The 17,289-nt window shown below is 47.9% G+C and overlaps 2 protein-coding genes across 3 annotated transcripts in view; both read right to left on the bottom strand.

The window, feature by feature from the left end:
* CUNH1orf21 (chromosome unknown C1orf21 homolog) overlaps positions 1-12,705 on the bottom strand; it is an 88,013-nt gene extending 75,308 nt beyond the window's left edge. The window contains exons 1-2 of one of the 2 annotated variants that reach the window (XM_052665715.1): positions 12,557-12,705; positions 1,712-1,917 (exon numbers count right to left, since the gene is read on the bottom strand). The gene's annotated coding sequence lies outside the window, so the exon portion shown is untranslated. The remainder of the gene's footprint in view (positions 1-1,711; positions 1,918-12,556) is intronic. The other variant, XM_052665714.1, reaches the window with a different exon arrangement.
* Positions 1-17,289, bottom strand: part of LOC128072182 (uncharacterized) — a 406,177-nt gene that overhangs the window by 352,435 nt on the left and 36,453 nt on the right. The gene's annotated exons all lie outside the window — the stretch shown is intronic.

The following is a 17,289-nucleotide window of genomic DNA, read 5'->3' as shown; positions in this document are numbered from 1 at the left end:
AGATGGAGTCCTGATGAATACAGTGCAAAATTACTCTAAAAGGTAAATTTGGAAAAAAAAAATAGTATTCTGATTTACAGTGCACAAGGAGGGGGAGCAGAAAACATGGGGAAGAGTGCTATTTACAAACCTCAGGGGGCAAATAAGTGCAATCTTAAGTGACCCCCTCCACAAGTTCATTTTTCTCCTAGCTTGAGAGTCTAAAAATAAGTTTGTTACCAAAATAAATCATTAAGTGTATACACATGAAAACAAGTTTCTGCACTAGCATGCATTCACATGCCACAGTCACTGAACAGCACACAAGGAATAAGTGCACTCACACAGTGCCCAAAATTCACTATTTACATCAGACAGTCAGCTCCTTATGGGATGAGAATCCATCATTTCTCTGCAGACAGTAAACATACAAGCACTTCTCTTAGCACTCATGTGAGAGGAAGACTGGCAAATACTTTAAAAGAAGCAAAAGACAGACATATTCCCCATACGTGACATAATATAAAAGCAAATAACCAGCAGAACAGCACAGGCAAAAGGAGGCTTGACCCTTCTAGTCTTCTGTTCTCATCTGTGCTACAGAAATAAGATTTTTCTTTTTTTTTTGCACAGCAATCTTTCATTACATTACTCTGCTTTCCAGAACTGCTGTTAGCTCATCAGCTCAGCTGGGGATGTATGGAAGCAAACAGAGAAGCTCATCTTAGCCCTGCAGGTCCCACTTCACCTGGCTTTGGAGATAACAGACCATACAGAATGAGTACCAAACACAGCCACAACCTGTCTGTCTCAAGGTCTGTCCCACGCAAGGTCAGTACCCAACAGCAGCTGAAAGCAAGTACCTGAGAGAAGGTGTACATAGCTCAGGCCTGCCACCATGCCCTCCCAGCAGAGCACTGCCTTCCCACAGCAGAGCTGGGGAATTTCCTCTGCTGAGGAAATGCTGCTGGCAAGCAAGCTCCAAAATAAAGAAGGGATTAAAGTTAACCAAGGAACTTCTTCAACAGACTTTTTTTCTGAAGGGTAAACTCCTTAAGATGTTAAATCAATAAAGAGATCCAATCTATAACTTCATGTTGCCTAGCATATACCTGCATCTACCACAAATACCAACTGCCCACCCAAAGCCAGCATGAAAGCACTCCCCGACCTCAGCTGTAAGGCTCTTCTGCAGCAGGCACAGCACTTCACCAGCACTACATCAGCTGGCCTACAAGGTAGCTCCTGCCCTGTGGCATCCTGCCAGCACGCAGCCTGTCAAACACACTGTGTGCCTGCACAAGTGGCAACAGGAAGCTCCATGGAAACTCATGCTGCTTAGGGTTTGCAGATCTGCTGCATAACACAGGGAGTCTGGGTGGTAGACAGGAAACAGAAATGCAAGCAAGCAAGCTCAGCCCTACAAAGCAGGCACATCAGTGGGACTATTAACCAGCAGAACTTCCAAAATCACGGGAGAAAGCTCATTCATGCCGCCTTTGCTTGCAGGGCCAGGTACTGCTCCCTGCTTCCCAACACCTGGCAGTGCCACCATGAGCCTGTGGCCTCCTGTACCCAACCCCCAGCCCATGCTCAACAAGCAAAGGCTCATCCACAAAGCTTCATCCTTAGTTTCCCCATAAAGACATGCTTCTGGACCAGCTACAACTATACCACAATCAAATATAATTCCTTTAATCTTGCTGTCATTGCTTTGCCTTTGCACACCTACTTGTCTGCCTTGCAGTTTCAAATGCTGGAGTGCCAAGCAGTATTCCTGAGCATCAGAAATTTACCGCAGGTGATGATTATTTGGACATAACACCAGCTTTTAGGTCATTACTGGGAGAGAGAGCTTAGGGAACAAGCGTTGGGCACCAGCAGAGATCAGAGGAAATACAGCTCCTGTCTGGCTAAGTGGGGCATTAGTGTTTCCATCTGAAAAAAAAAGACAGGAAGAGTCAGTAAGGTGCATTAAACAAACACACTCCAGTCCTCACCTTTCTGACTGATCTCCAGGACTGCAAAGAAGCCTGAAATGTACACCAAATTCTTTCTTTCCTCTTCCAGCCCATAGCTTATGATGCTGCTCTGCATGACTCAACCAACAAAATCTCTCAGTTGAACAAAGCCCAATTACATCTCTGCCTTTAAAAAGAGCAGTGCTCAAAGAACCAGACCCACGTTTCAATGTCTCACGCAACCACCAGCACCAAGAGTAGACCAGCCCTACAGCAAGCTTTGGGGCGTGCAACCATCACCTCTGGCTGCAGCCTCTGCCCTTGCTGTTCGGCAGGCTGGGTGCTTGCACTTCCACCTGCAGAAGGAAAAGCACTCCAAGAGTCAGCTTTCTGCCACCTCAACTTACCCTAAACTCCTCTGGTCCAGAGCCTCTCACTCAAAAGACTTTTACTCACACTGCACACCACATAAAGAACAGAAGGAAGTATTTTATCATTTCTGCCTGCTTGGCCACACACCTTGAGAGAGTAATGCAAACCACGTGGGTTCCCTTACACAATCCTTCCCAACAGTCAGTGCCTCCTGTGAGTTTTGTTAGTATCTTGCTGCCTCCTGCTCACATCTCCAGCCTCCTGCCACCAGCTGTTCTGCCCTTCACATCTCACCTGCAGCCCTCTGTCTTGTCATCTTCTTCTATGCATCCATGAACAACTGCAGTGTGCTCACTCTCCGTACCATTTCTCTTCTCTTTGATACTGGCCCCTGATGATGATGACACAGAAACTTGCCCAGGATCTGTCCCTATCCTCAAAGTGATAGGAAAGCAATCTTTGTACACAGCAGAACTAAGGGAGAACTCTTAGTGATGCTCCCACCTCCAGTGCTGGGCATTGCACTGCCAACCACTAGCTGGAACTTCTCCAGTGTCTCTGTTCATGCTAACAGAGAAGCCCTGGGTGCTGGCCTGTGTGAGGCTGCAGACAGAGCAGCAGAGCACCCAGGAGCAGGGTGGGCATGGGAGCCATGCACCTTTACACAGCAGTCAGAGGGTTGGAAGGGCGTGCTTTCACCTTGCTGTGTCCTTTTGCGTGTCCACGATTATGGCTTTCATGGTAATAGCCACCAAAAGCCATCAGAAATCCTTCTTCTAAAGCACTTAACAGTATTAAAACCCACTGTATCTCTAAACATTTAGAAGCTAAATCCCACAGTTACTAAGCTCTGTGACTTCAGCAATACCAAATTTTGGCTCCAAGGCACTGAACGCAAAGCACACAAAGGGCCTAAACCTAATCTGCATTGATATTTACATAATTTTGCTATATGTAAACAAATTAACATACCCACAGTATTTGATTGTGCTTCAGCCTTCCATGACCAATGAGTCAGATTTGCTTGTTTATAGTTATTAGCAGCAGAAAGCCTCCATCAATCAGCAGCAGCATGGAGGGAGCGGCTGCAGCAGGCACTGGGAAACGCACCCAGGACTGCATGGAGAGCAGTAACACTGGCTGCAGGCAGGAACAGGAAATGCTCTTCTTCAGAACTACCAACTCAAAAGTAGTCCTTGGGAAGCACATCTGTTGGGAGAACAAAACTAAGCTACTGAGATTCCAACCTAAATCTTCCCTCCCTCCACTTAAAACCATTTCCCCTTGTCCTGCAGTTATCAACCCTTTCAACAAGTTGATTCCCCTCCTGTTTGTAGGTTCCCTTTAGGTACTGAAAGGCTATCCGGCCCACAAGCCCACACATCGAAAGGCACACGCTGCCATACAAACACAGCTCCTGACTTCTGTCTCTCCTTTAACATTCAAATGGAGTTACAAAACCAGCTGGGCAGTCTGAGGCTACAGCAAGGTACCTGAGTCTCCTCCAACACCGTTTTTCCCCATGAATCTGAGGCCAGATCAGCACTCCCACACATACCTCAGCTCACTTTGCACTCCTAGGAAGCCTGCTCAGCACGCAGCATAAGAGCTGGAGTTTGATGAGCTGGCATCAAAGAAGCAGACTGTGAAGCACACGGGTCACTTTTCCACAGCCACCCTCAGCATTTTCAAAGCAATAAGATCCATTTTTGTATAGAACATGTCCCAAGCAAGTTCATGAGCTATCACTGGCATTGTAAGAGCGAAAGGAGAAAGAACAAATAGACTATAGCTGGGAAAGAGAAGAAAAGGACACTGAATGTCTGGAAAAGCATAGAGGACACCACTGTGCTTGTTCAGAAAGCCCTGCAGCAAACGGGGCATGTGATTCACCAGGTAGGAGCCCTCAGAGCAGAGGCAAAGAGTCTGCAGGGCCACCTCCTTTCTCATTTGTGGCTTTTGCTCCTCAGGATGTTCAGAGTCACAGCTGAGATCAAAAGGAGAATCACCTCACAGGCTGAGAAAATCCACATAGATTCAGCCTTGGATGGGCTCCTTGACGTGGTGAATCCACCCACAACCTCCAGTGCTACATCCCTACCTCTCACAAGCACCACAAAAACATGCTGTCTGCTTGGAAAAGGCCACGTCCTGGGAAGCTGGTAACACCACTCCTATGGGCCTTCTCAAAGCATCTGCTAAATGAAGAAAGCCTCACTTTGGCTCTCGCGTATTTGGTTTCACATGGAAACATAGCAGTTAACTTGGTATTGCCCTCCTCGGAAAAAGGAAAGGGTTGTGATGGCAAGAAAAAGCAAGTGGCTCTTTCTGTGACTTTCTAGGGTTGTGAGAGCTGTTGGAAAAGAAGGGTACAAGAAAGAACACAAGATATTGTCATGAGGATGCTGCTCTCCATCGTAGTCTTCGCTGCGACAGTGATCACTTACATAGCCAGAACGAAGTGCTTTATGTCCAAACCAGGTGTTAGAATAGGAAGTATTGCACCTAAGGGTATCTTTGGAGGGCAAGCAGGAAGAGAAAGCCAGCCATACAACTATTTGCCTTCCTCTTATTAATCACTCGATAACACCAGGAGGAAAGAAAGACCTCCTCCTCTACCATGAAACCCCAAAAAACTGGAGTCCTCTGCCTGCAGGGTTAATGAGCATCCTTGGCAAACCCCACCTTCTTCTACCTCCTTGCTGCTGCCCAACCTGTTCTGCCTACAAAAGGAGAACAGGGCAGGGCCACATGGGTTGGGACCCATTTTCCCCACTGGCAACAGCACAGCATGCTGATTCGGCCACCTTTGCTATTGCTCCAACCTCAGAACCCTGCACCAAACCCCACGGGCAACGCGCAGGCTTGACTCAACAGGAACTGCATCCAACCCCCAGACACGGCACATCCATCTGCGAGGACAAGATCCGCACTGGCAGCCAGCAGAAAGGCGAGGAAGGATGGCTCACCATTGCACCCACACCCCGGGCAGCACAGGGCGGGCAGGGAGCTGGGAGGGCCGCAGCAGGCCAGGCTAGGTGTGCAGCCCTACGTATGATTGGGTGGCTGAATCAGCAGCGAGAGGGCGGCTGCTCACTGCTGACACAGACCTGTGGTGAATCCCTACCTTCGTGATGAGGAAGTGCTGGCTGACTGAGTCATCCTCCGGCCTGACGCCATTCCAGGAGCACGGCATCCGTCCCCCTGCCTCGGGCTGTGCCTGAAGCCCAAAAATAGTTTCCTAGCCAAAACCTGCAGTCATCGTTCAAAGCCCAGACGCTTTATTTACACTGGGTAAGAATTACTGTGTTTTTGACACTGCTAAGAGTCAACCGGTGCTTAAATTATTTGGCTAACAAAGAAGGCCACTTAACTACAAGAGTTGCACGAAGCACATAACGCTTTCTGACCCACATAGAAGCTAACAATTTGCATTTTATGGAGCCACTTTGCATAGACAACCCACCTTAAGTAGCCAAAAACACACTGTACAAAAATTAATAATTGAAAAGCAGTAGTCAGCACTGTTATTTGTGTTCCAGGTAACTCACAAAGCTTATTGAATAGTAGTATTAAGTTTCTAACGACCTTCTGGGAAGCTGCTCACCTCCAGAGGTATTTTTAAGGCCACGGCTGCCCAAACAACAAGAAACTGCAGAAGAAGCACAGGAAAAAAGGCAGTCACAAGGACATCAGCCTGATCCCTGGACTTGGGCTGAAGAAGAGACTTCACAGAGCACTGCAGGGTGGGACAAGCTGCGCAGCTCTCTCTCCATGGCTCAGCCACAGATTTCTGCCCTAATGCCAAACAAATCTCACTCCATGCCATCCCCACACGCCTCCCAGCACGCCTTGGAAGCTCCAGCTCATGTTCACTCAGCGCACTGGCCTTTCAACTATTTCTCTGCTAACACCAGAGCATCTCTCGTGGAAAAGACTCAGAGACTAGTACATAAATGTAAAGGAAAACAAAAACTACAACAGGAAGAACAGGATTTTCCAAGTCTTAGGGAAATCAGGTCCTCCAAATCCCTTTGCAACCCCAGTGAAGCATCAAGAGCATTATTTTCCATTATGCTCGTAAAAATCCCCAAAATAAATGCACAACTAAACGTAGCTTGACAAGGCTGAGCATTTATTATTCTCATAAACGCTGTTACTAAGCCTGAGGCCTCTTATTCCATTTTTTTTTTAGGAAATACTCTCACTCTTGCCAAAACGCCGAAGACGCAGAGTGCTGTAGGAAAATCCGCCTCACAGTCAGCTTCTGTCACTGGGGGAGAACAATAAACAAACCCTACATCCTCAGCTGACGATCACCACGATCTGCCCATTAGCGTTGCGTCATCCGCGGCCGCCCTGGCAGGCCGATGGAGTCTGCCTGTTGGTGCTGGGGATGACAGTCGCTCCGCTCTGCTGACGTTTTTGCTCAGGGCTGTGCTGTGGTCCCCGGTACACAATCTGCTCCAGAACATGCAGACTGGCTCTTGCCATTTCAAAAGATTTCCTGGCAGATTTCTGCAGTCTGGAGAAGCAAGATCTTGGGCAGCCAGGAGCTGATTTATCTCTGTTCAAACGCCTGCGGGTGTCGTTCTTGCAGCTCTTCCAAACCGTTTTCACTGCGCGAGGGCAAAGGAAGGCTCTCCCCAAACCCAATTTGTTTGTTTTTAATTAGTATCCTCTACTGCAATGTTTCAGACAAAAGAAATGCCCTCCTTCCTCCCACCAGCATCAGGGCTTTTTAATCTCAAAGACATATCTTATCTAACACGACTGAAGTAGAAAGAATATGGTTTCTTTTTATTTCTGAGAGAGGAGAACCAATAGAAATTATCATCGGGAGGTTTAGGATTTTCACTGCAGTAACACAGGCCAGCCACCTTTACGTGACAGAGGGTCCCACATTTTGACAACCAGGGAGCAACTGAAAAAACATACATCATAAGGAAAAACTAACTGCTTAAGAACTCCGAGTGGAAAAAAACAACAGAGACAATATTAGAAAACTCTGGCTGCCTTTTCTTTTGCCCACAAACATAACAAATCCCCAAAATACTCATATGAGTTCCTCCTCTGCACACTTTGGAGGTAGGTGAAAGGGAAAGCAGCCAGATCTGCTCCCCTGGATGGGGTCTGGCTTATTCAACAGCCGCATTTCTGCTCTTTCAGATTCCTGCAAAAATAAAGGCTCAGAAGAGAAAGCTGAGCCTCCGGGCATCCACCAGACCACAGCTCCTGTGTGCATACCTAACAAGCGTAACAGCACTGGAAGAAGAGAGCAGACCCTGTCCTTCAGCAGCACGTGCCTGCCCACGAGCAGAAGCTTCAAACACCATCCATCCACTCCTGCCTCGGAGCATCCTGCTGCTGCTGGGGGTGGCTTCCAGAGGCAGAGCTGTGCAAACCCATCTGCAGCAGAGCCCCAGCTCCTGCACATCTCATCAGCATGCTCAGTGCGCATCGGCTGCCTTCACGTGAAGACACAGCTGAGACGAGCAGACCCGCAGGCAAAATTAAGCAGCAGGGTGCAAGTTGGATATGGACAGAAGAGAGTCCCAGTGTCCCAAACTGCACAGGCTTCGCTAATCTAATCTACGAGTCTAGAACACAGAGGTCTGTTTGTCAAATCCACAATTACATTAAGGCTGTCCTGCTTTTATTAAGAACAACTTGGAAAGAGATGAGATAAAAATAGGAAGGAGAAAGATCTAACAGGTAAGTCCCTCCTCTGCGCTGAATGAAAAGCTGTCTTTATGCGGGCAAACTCGTACATTGGGCAACTTGGATAAACTTCTCCTTGTTTATTATGAAAGCACAAGTTCACCAAGGTCCTTTCATGTCCTGACGTACGACCGGGTTCCAGCTACGTCTCATTTCATGGAGTCAGAGGGTGAGGCCATGGTATTTATAGTTCAGGGCTAGAATTTTGGTTAGAAACAACATAGTTACAGCCCTCCATGCCCAACACACCCTTCTGGGAAAATGCCCACCTGCATATATATAGATCCTGAAGTATTCTTTCTATTAAATATGCATTTGAAGTGAACTTGTTTTTTACCCATCAATGTTGGGAAAAGAGGACATCTGTTGCTTTCTCTTAGAGAGACAGGAAAAAAAGAGGCCTCTTTACAACAAGAGGAAAAACCCTGATGTGATCCCAATGCTCTTCCAGACATGTTCACCAGGCCTGAGTTTTCATTAGCAATAGTCCCTAAATTCCCCTCTTAGAAGCACCCAGAGCACAAACCACACACTGAGGGCAACATCCCTGCAAAGCAGCTCCAAGCACAAGCAGTGCTCCACAACAGAGCCAGGCAGAAAGGACGGTTTCCCTGATTCTTCCTTTGAAGCAAGGTACAGCAGAGACGCATGCAGGAGATGCTGCTGGATTAATACTCTGTAGCAAAGATCTTATCCATATGCATGCCTGGCTATTTTCCATAGCATCATTATGTAAGTGTCTCTATTTTTAAAACAGAGCGTTTGTCTGGTCATTCTACTATTATCCCACTCACAAACCAGCAAGCTGAAATTCCCCCCACTTCAATCATAAATGGCTTAAAGGTGCAATGGCTGTAGAAAGGGATGAAACACACACTTTCCATCTTCTTTAAAAAATGAAAATTCCACCCATTCTAATCAACAGGATGTCAGAAACTGCCAGAACAGTAAAGAATGAGTGAATAAACCTTAGGAGGGCTTCTTTTAATGCTCCAAATGTAACAGCTATTACCACTATGACCCACACAGACACCTCAACCACTGCACAATTACTGTAGATTAATTCACAGCCTGCAAATTCACATACTGTAGTTGTCTGTATATGCATTCTAAGGCTCGTCAGCATCCCCAAACAGCACTTGCCCATTGAAAAGTCTGGAAAGGAAAACAATCTTCCAGAACTCAGATAAAAATCACAAGACCTCCAAGCAGATGAAAAAAGTAGAATAAAGTTCTTTTCAGAGTGCACTTATACCAAAGTTCACCAACACGGGATGCTGTTAATGCTATGCCATAAGGGTTTTCTAAACAAATTTGGCAATGGCAGAGAAGTTGATCCACACAACAGCCTCCCTGGATCCTCCAGCCCAAGGACCTCCAGAGCCAGGAATGCTGAGGTCTTGGCAGGACAGGGGATGCTCTGTAGTGGTGGTTTGCCCCTGCCCCTGCGGTATCCCATCAGAGAAGACATACTGAGCTGGACAGAGCTCTGGGCTCACCAAGAGCAACTGCTCTCCTTCAAAGCACAGAACTGAAGAAGACACCAAGCTGTTAATAAGCTGGAGTGGGAGTAGACTAGCACAAGTAGAAGAAATACAGTCAGTCACTTTAAGGCCATCTCACGTTACACACGACCTCCTCCCTGAGCATCCTAAGTTACACAGCCTGAACAGCACTACCTCCTCCCCAAAGTACCTTTCCAGACTGCAGCACACCCAAAGTGTGCTTGTGTACATTTAGCTGCAAATACGTTACACAGCACAAAGATAAGCCAGCAGCACAGTAACACACTTTTGCAAGCGCCCGTGAAATCCCACTGCAATTAGATGCCTGCTTAAAAACAGACAGCGAGGAAATAAGTATCAATAACTAAAACAAACAAACAAAAAAACCCTTTCCAGAATATTTTTGGATGTGTATCCAAACACAGTGATGCTCTACCATCTGCCGAAGGATGGAAACGCAGCATCCAGGAGGGTGCCTTACTGCTCCCTGAGCCAGAGGCAGGTTGGAAGTGCTCAGGCTCTACACGAAGGCCTCCAGAATACTGGCTGACAGAAGTCAGTCATTCACTGCTCCCCCTGTGGCTTGACGCCATCACATACTGTAACAACAGCAGGCATATGGCACACCAGGGTATTTTTAGAGCAAGGTCCGCTCTGCTTCCGCAGTCCCGGAGCCCGCATGAGATGGCTGCACTATGAGCTCCACCACGGAGCAGATCCCCAGCAAGGCTCCACACGCATACTGCACACCTCCCTCTGCTCCTTGTATCAGAGTCATTTCCTCACCACATAGTCTCCCACCTTCCCCTTTTTCTACCAGCTCCCATCTCAGCTCTGCCGCACCGGTGGTACTGCCTCCTCTCTGAGCAGATCTGAGGAGAAAAGCCCACAGATTCCTCCTGCAGCAACGCCTCTACCTCAGGAACAACGGGAGAGGACAGCCAACTTAAAATGGGCAGCTTGAGGGGCTGCCAGCTTCTGCAAATGCGTTTGCAATGTTGTTTTTCTTACTCAGAAAGCCTCCAGTCAAGCATTGGTCATCTTCAGGCTGTGCCACCTGAGCACCCCAGGCACCACGGGCTGAGCGCACAGGCACCGCGGTGGCCTCTGCTTACCAGCTAAGTGAAGCTGCAAGGACTTTGCCCACGCATATGGGCTTCATCTAGCACACTGCAAGATCTCCTGGAATACAGACAAGCACTGGAAGTGTGTTATAATACTGAGAAGTTTACCAAAATGTATTTACTTCATCACCATGTCCATCTCTTGCGTTCTGTCAAATATCTGCCATATGCTCACCGCAGCACATCTCTCTGATGTAAGCAGTCACTCTAATCCATGATGTTATAAATATCGTTTGTTTACCCAAAGTTGAATGATCATTTCAACCTTTGTTAATCTGATTGCATAACAAACTACAGCAGCCTTAAATAACCAAGCTGCCGTCTCCAGGATGGATTAGCCAAAAAACGCTCACTTCAGCACTCTGCTTCTTCAGAAACTAGAGTGGAAGGAGAAAACACGAGCACCTGGCTGCAGCATGAGATGCGTGGCAGCGTGCAGATGCCACATCACAACTTCACACCTGGCCCAAGCTGCTGGAGTGAGCTAAAGCAAAACATTTTCAGCCAGAAAACAACTTCGTGCAATTAGCATTTGTCCTGTTCTGCCTTATTCACAGCTATCGCGCAGGCGGGGAAGGAAACGATAAGCATGGATTTTCAAAACAAGTAACTGCACGCACATAAACAAAGGGCATCACTGACATGGCAGATCCCATCATAGCTTATCGGCTGCGTGATGTCACACCCATACATTACAGCTTAAAGCACCAGCCCTCCCACGAATGCTCCAGGGTCAGACACCGCTCCTCCTGCCCACACCACTTTGGAAATCAACACTCACAAAGCACCTCCCGAGACAGAGCAGTAGTTGGAAGGCTCCTTAGACATGACGATGTGTAATTGTGCTGTATTACACCACCGCAGAGTCTTACACAAATCGAACCGCCTCATTATACAACGCTTGGGATAATATGTGGTTAAACAGCATCGACGCGCTCGGCGTGTAACGAAGGGCAAACAGCTCCAGCCCCCACACATGGGAGGCTGAGGAGCACAGAGCCTGGCAGTGGCTGTAAGGCAGCGGGGTTGGGAAACCCAAACCTGGATAAATGCAAAGCTTCGAGCGGAGTGTTTCCACTGAGATCTTAGCAAATAGGGCACTGGGAAGGTGAAGGCCAGGCGAGCAGGAAAGCAGGGGGCAAGGAATATGCTTCAGCATCTCTCAATTCACACCAGTCTGCAATCGGCTCCTGAGAAATCAAAAGACAGCATCGGAGCAAACACAAAACCACCCATTGATTGCAGCCGGCCTCCCGCAGCACACAGCCAGCTCCATCTCACCGCTGCCCACGGCGGCAGCCTCTCCGTTCTCCAGAAGAGCCGGACATCACCACGCAGCGCTGGCCCAGAAGCATCTTAGCACCTTTAGGCTTCAGCTGCGGGGGTCGGAGAGCTCAGCAACCGAGACCCAGGCTCACCATCTGCTCCGGCCGGCCCGCGCGGCCACGGCTGCGTCCAGCATCGGGGGTGGGGGCACGAGGGCAGGAGGGGGGGCACGGGACTGAGGTTCCGCCGGCCCCGGGCTGACACCTACAGGTGATCGCGCGGCGCTGAGTGCTGCCGCTTCCCGCCGCGGCGATGCGCTGGGTGCCAGCCCCACGGATCAGGAGGCGCGTTTATTTTCTCTCTATCCGCAGCCCGCCGTCCTCCGGGTTCCCGGCGGAGAGCTGCGAGCAAAGCGGAGGCGCCGCCGCCGCCGCCCGGCCCGCAGCCGAGAGCCGGCCCCGCCCGCACAAAGCCGGGCCGTGAATAAAACATCGCCCGCGGAGCGGGATCGGAGACGGCACGGAATAACGGCGGCGCGGCCCCCCCCCGGCCCCGGCCCCGGCCCGGCCCGGCCTCCGCGAGGACGCGCTACCCCCCGCCCCGCCCTGCCCCCCCCCCGGCCGCTCACCTCAGCGCCGCCGCCCCGCAGCGCTCCCCCACCTCCGAGAGCGGGCTGCGGAGGACGGGGAGGAGGCGCGGGGAAGCGGGCGGCTCCGAGCCAGCGCGAGAGCAGCTGGGCGCTCCGCGGCCTCTCCGCGAGCCGGGACGGACCGAGGCGGGGCCGGGGCGGCGCGGAGCGGGGGGCGGAGGAAGGCGGGGAGGAGCCGCGCTGCTGTCCCGCCCGCTCCTTCCGCCGCCCGGGGTGGGCGAAGGCCCGGCGGGCTGCGAGCCGCGGTGTCCTCGGCGGCCTCCGGACTTGACGTTTAAACACCTTTCTCTCCTGCGACTGCGCGCCCTCCCCGCTTTCCTCCGTACTCTCCATCATTAGACGTGTTCTTTACCTCGTGGATCATAACGTTTCTCTCTCTCGTGGATCTGGGATATTTCTGCGTGGCTTCTTGCCTCCTCACAGATAAATCACCCGGGGATGGGATTAGTTACGTTGTTTCATAGCGCAGGGCTGCTTACAGAAAGTGCACTGTCCCGGACGCGTGCTGCACGGACTGTGCTGCGATTCTGAGACAGATGCAGTGCTGTGTTTGCCATCAGAACATAGCCTTAATTAGAGTGAGCAGCCTCATAGCCACCCGTTTATCGGGAGAGAGTTATTATTAAAAGTGCTCCCCGTCTAACGCTTTGTCTCAAACACACGTAGTCAGACAGTGCACGTGGCATTTCTGCAGGCATTTTGGAAATCCTTAAAAAATCTCACACCAGCCCATTTGTCCCGTTCCATTGATTGATATAACCAGAGGGGTTATCGGTGCTCTGCTTATTGATCACTTCTCTGGAATCCTGCTTGCGCACCGGGAGTGGCAGCCGTGCGGCGATAGGACTTTATCAGGTCAAACGGTCGTTACGCGCTCTCTGATTTTATGTGCAGTATTTGTGTGAGTGGTTCATTAGCTTGAAAGGGCGATTAGGAGAACAAGGACAGGGATGTGCTTCATTCCCACCCCTGAAAGCCTTGGGACAGAAGAAATCTCTGTGCGCCGACCGCTTAGCACCCCCTGGAGAGCAGCCCTGCATCCCAGTACCCCCGGGCAGGAGTCTGGTTTGCTGGGATGGAACACACCAGACGTCTGGGCAGGGCCAGACATGCAGAGACCCCCTGGACCCCCTGGATTTTGTGTCCTTCTGCTCAGCTGTGGGCCAGCAGAGAAGTTCTCTGCCTTAATGTGGAGACTTTTTTTCAGTATGCTGTTTCAGCTTTGTTGTGCCTGAATTGTCAGAGGTGAAACTCTTTCTGTATTCACAGAAGCTGTCTGTAGGCACAGAAGTGTAGTTTTTCATGGAAATGACTGTTGTCTGAAAGAGATGGAGGCTGAGGTGAGGCTTATAGAGCTTTTTCAGATTGTTTCTGCCAAGCAGTGCTGCCACATGAACTAGAAAGGCTCTAGCAAGCATACATTTATTTTATCACTCAGGCGTCAGTATCTTTCAGTAATCCAGGCAGAGATGTTTATATCTGAGGACATTTTTCCTTCACCATTATGAAAATGTTACGATAGATAACAGTTTGTTTGCCAAATCGTTGGCAAGATCCCATTTACAGTCATTGCTACCTTTCTCTTTCCAGCAATCTAATTATCTTTCCCTGCACTGGGAATAACTACCAGAGCAGTAGATGTAAACAACATCAGGAGATTCCACAGGAGATAGTATTTTCAACTCTAAGCTGATGATTTTGAAGTCAGCCTACTTTGTTTTTCACCCTATCAAGTGCCTGATGCTGTTTCCAATGGGGCTTTCAGAGTGAAAAATATGATTGCTATGCTGCTGTGACTGCTTCAAATAAAAATGACCATATAAGAGCAGCATAAAGCAAACATATTTTGTTTCGCTTCCATGAACAAACTTCTCTGTTTTCCTTGTGATAATTAGTTAACATTTATAATATAAATATTTACTTAAAATCCACTTTCATGTGTAAAGATTTGTTGATCAAGTCTTTGTCTACTACTGCAGCATAGTCAAAGTTACATCTTAAGGCTGAAAATTTTTCTCCTGCTTGTTTTACTCATTTTTTGACACTGCATACTGCACAGTTACCTTTAGAAGCTGGAAAAAAGGAGTGTAAATGGTGTCTGATGTCCAGAACATATTTGGTACCAAGTTTCAGCTGAGCCTAGTGTCCTTCCTTGGCGTGCCTGAATGCAGGTATTAGTTCGTTACCCTGAGAACAAATTATGATTTGAATATCGAAACCAAGGGCTGGGATTGTTTGTGAAAGAGGAAAACTGCCCCTCAAAAATCTTGGAAAAGAAAAAGAATGGGATTTGAATTGAATATCAGCAGACTCCAGTCTGCAACTGATTGACTTCTGCAAGATGTTCCATCTCTGGGCTACATTCTCCAAGGCTGCTTTTTGGGACCCTGTCTTCTCCAAGGTATTAGCTTGCATGCTACTGAAATCACTAGATTTACCGACTGGAAGCGCTCCCCAAGTGAGGTAAGTGTGACATCAGTGGGAGCTTTGTGCACGCGGACTCTGACACAGCAATGCATTGGCTGGAGCAGAGAGAGGGATGTGTGCAATTCCATCTCTGACTAAGCCAGCAGGCTTTCCAGTCGTGCACCGGTTGGTGACTCGATGTCTCAGAAGCTGAAGGTTCACACTGGTAGGCTATTTGTTGGCTTAGTTGATGTGTTATTTCCATCCTGATTAATCTGCTTGGTTATGGTGTAGTTTTACCCAGGCTGATATTTTTATCTCCGGTGTGGATGCAGTCATGACAGGATTCTACCACTCGAGCGTTACAGCATGCTTACATTCACAAAAGAGCATTTTCAGTCTATTATCACTATCTAAGGAGATTTAAGAGTGTTACAGCTGTATTTGCGTAGAATGAGCCTTGAATATATAGAATATAGAAGGGAGAGCTGCAAAAGGCAAGCAGGCAGTTATAGCAGCGGTACAGAAACATCATTGTGGCCCATTTATGCAAAAACAAACAAACAAACTATTTTGCATTCAGGTATCAGCCTTTCCCAGTATTTTTAATGAAACTCTACACTTCAGAAATAGGCTAAATTAGCAAAGTCATGGCCCAGCTTACAGATTAAAAAGGTGAAATTGCAACACGTTTTTCCTAATTAGCAGAAGTTTAGAAGAAAACTAAAATGTTACACAAGTTGTTGTTGGGAACAGCTTGAAGGTTCTAAGCAACTAGTGTCATCGAGACCGTGCCTGGGAGATGCTAACGTAAACCTCAACAACAACAAATTCCTCTTCCCTTTAAGAATAGGAATTCCAGAATGTGGAACTATTTCCTAAACATGCCAATATTCAGAGGTCTTTGTAAACATAATTTACAAAGGCTGGAAAATACAGTCGCTGTGAAATGATTCTGACAGCTGGGATGATTAAGACATTCCTTCCTCCCTAAGGACTGGAGGAGAGTCAGAGCCAGGCTCTCTTGGACAAGATAGCTGATACTGTTTGATAATGAGGAGAAAGCACAGAAATCTGCAAGCTGTGTAGATCTTTCCTACATGGATCCTTCCATGGATTTTCCCTGCCTTGCAAAATTGAAAGATGTCAAGAACAAATATTTTTACAAGATGGCAAGCTTGCCGAGGTGGGTTTGATGCTGGAAATCAGTGAGCTGCTCTTTGAGCTGTTCTGTTCTTGACAAGCTGCATAGGAACCAATGTGTGAACTTCCCAGCTTCTCTTTAATGGTGCATTAACATCAAAGTCTAGCTTTACATATTTAAATGATTACAAATTAGTGGATGTTTGTTTTGCACAATCTGTCCCCTGCATTGCTTTCGCTGTCATTATTAAAATGGAAATGGTGTTAGTCTGCAATAAAGAAAAAAAAAAAAAGATTTGTGAATTCTCAGCGTATTAGAGAATGCATTTCAACCAATTCATCTTAGAGAAAGTAATGCCCTTGGAAACTTGGATTGCTCTCCTTCATCTCTCTGAGCAGCACACCTGTTCATAGGGCAGGAAGGAGACTGAAGTATTTAAAAAGAGCCAAAGATTGATCTGCATTACATAAAGTCGAGTGATTTTACTGAATTTTCTTTTTCACATTTTTATCTTCACAGAATAGGGCTTACATTAAAAACCTGGGACTGAAAGCAAGCTCAGCTGCAGCAGGAACCTATAGATGCTCCTGAGAATATGTTTACAAAAGCTTTGCTGATCCCAGCTCTACATGCAGCGTTTGCTTATTTACTCTTCAGATTCAATTATTCTGTTTATACCTGGCCTTGCAATTAGGCAAGTTAAGATGAAGCGGGCAGATAAGTCCTCAGATAGGACGTGCACATTTTTGATGCTGTATAAACAAAAATAAGAACTGTGTCAGACCGTCCAATTCCCTGTTAATGGCGTAGCAAAGCTGTTTGGTAATTGCAGGTGAAGACAGAGAGAGGAAAGAGTGAGCAAGAGCTGTAGTGTTTGGTTGTTCAGCTTTGTTGCTGCAGCACAGATCCAGCTGAAGTCAGTGCACTCTGTGGATTGGACTGTTAGCCCAAAATACATTTCTCTCTGCGATTGGCTGCATTAGAAATCTGTTCCCACTAGTTAGAAAAAAAAACAGAAAATTGTCCCACACAGAGACCCCCATCCACAAGTGCGTTGGGGTCCTCATCTCCCTACCACCTCATACAAACTATAGATCACCTACAGACATGCTGTTATGTCATTCACCACAAAGGAGGCTGCCAGGATATAGGCTTAATTTAG

Source organism: Tympanuchus pallidicinctus, unplaced genomic scaffold, assembly GCF_026119805.1.
Source record: "Tympanuchus pallidicinctus isolate F22 unplaced genomic scaffold, pur_lepc_1.0 scaffold7, whole genome shotgun sequence".
In the NCBI taxonomy this organism is placed as follows: Eukaryota; Metazoa; Chordata; class Aves; order Galliformes; family Phasianidae; genus Tympanuchus; species Tympanuchus pallidicinctus.
Note: the sequence above shows the minus strand (reverse complement) of the source record. Positions and strands in the feature narration are given on the sequence as shown.